At 55.1% G+C, this 1572-nt stretch overlaps 1 pseudogene; it reads left to right on the forward strand.

Annotated features, from left to right (window-relative positions):
* The first annotated feature begins 263 nt into the window (after window positions 1–263).
* Window positions 264–885, forward strand: LOC102725940 (protein max pseudogene; annotated as a pseudogene).
* Window positions 886–1572: the final 687 nt, after the last annotated feature.

The following is a 1572-nucleotide window of genomic DNA, read 5'->3' on the forward strand; positions in this document are numbered from 1 at the left end:
GGAGATTTTGTCCAGCGTCCCTTGAGCAGGTACCAGGAAACTCAAAGAGAAGACCCTGAATGGGCCCAGTGTCTGCACACAGTAGGCACTTCATAAGTGTTTGTTGACTGGAGTGAGGAAGTGGTTCTTGCCCATGTTGTGTGTGTGTGTGTGAGCAAGTGAGTGTGTGGGGGGACCGGGCTTCTTGTTGTCAGTGAGGTGACTTCCCCCTGCCTCCTCAGGCTGTCTGAGCCCCAGGAAATGAGGAATAAGGATGACACGACATGGAAGTGGAGAGCGACAAAGAGCAACCAAGGTTTCAATCCGAGGCTGACAAACGGGCTCATCATAATGCACCGGAACGAAAACACAGGGAGCACATCGAGACAGCTTTCACAGTTTGCGGGACTCGGTCCTGTCACTCCAAGGACAGAAGGCATCCCGGGCCCAAGTCCTAGACAGAGCCACAGGGTACATCCAGGGTATGCGAAGGAAAAACCACACACACCAGCAAGACATCGACGACCTCAAGCGGCGGGATGCTCCTTGGGAGCAGCGAGTCTGTGCAGTGGAGAAGGCGAGGCCCGGTGCCCAACTCGACCAACTGTCCCTCCTCCGACAACAGCCTCTACCCCAGTGCCAAGGGCAGCACCATCTCTCCGGCTCGAGGGGGAGCCCCAGGAGCCCCAGAGCAGGGAGGAGCTCCGGATGGAGGCCAGCTAAGCTCCGCGGGGCAGGCCAGCAGCACCAACTGACCGTCTCCCCCACCGTCCCAGCCGCCTTTCAGTTCCTCCCTAGAACCCTCACATCATTTAAGAGACTTGGTTTCCTCTTTTTCTCAAATTTCATCTTTACGTAGAAGCTCTTGGCCAACAGCTCTCATTCTCCCTCCCCATTTCCACAATTTTTTTTGACGTTTCCTTCAGGGATTCCCTGTCCCCACCAGGTATTTTTAAACCAAGACACCCCAGCTTGGCAGCCTTTTCTGTGGAGGACAGACGGCTGGCCCTCCGAGCACATGGTGTCCTGACCGGCCACCAGATCCTCCAGCCCTGGCAGGCCCAGGCCCCGAGGGCTCCAGCCCCTTCCAAGCCCTTCCTCCCGGGCCCCCCTCCCCTCCGTTTCATAGACTTGGTGAATCTGTGGACTGCTCGACTTCAAGAAGGTGACCAGTTTGGAGTCATCAGAATTAATCCCCCTTCTTTTTGAGGATTTTTTTTTTCCTAAAAAGCGATTTACCGTTCCTATTGAATGACCAGATCCTTGAAGAAGTCTGTGGTATAAAAACAAGTGGGGAGAGAGTTGCAGGACAGTCTTTGGCCTGTTTCACTCCTGCTTCTCTCCCACCTTGGGGGGTGCGTGACACTCGTGGGGTACGTGTGGGGGGCAGCGGTGAAGTGGTAGCCGCCCAGGGGCGGTAGGGGGTGGGACAAGGAGGGAGGATCGCGTCGGGGAGAGGTTTTGTACTGGGGGCCAGCGATGATGCTTTGATACTCTTTCCTGCTACTGAAATTTGAATCTGAGTGAATTGTCCCTATTTCTGATGATGTCGGTATTGCCAAGCAGGAGACCCATGAAGCAGTGATCAAATCT

Source organism: Leptonychotes weddellii, chromosome 3 (genome assembly GCF_054177405.1).
Source record: "Leptonychotes weddellii isolate Sample4059 chromosome 3, ASM5417740v2, whole genome shotgun sequence".
Taxonomy (NCBI): Eukaryota; Metazoa; Chordata; class Mammalia; order Carnivora; family Phocidae; genus Leptonychotes; species Leptonychotes weddellii.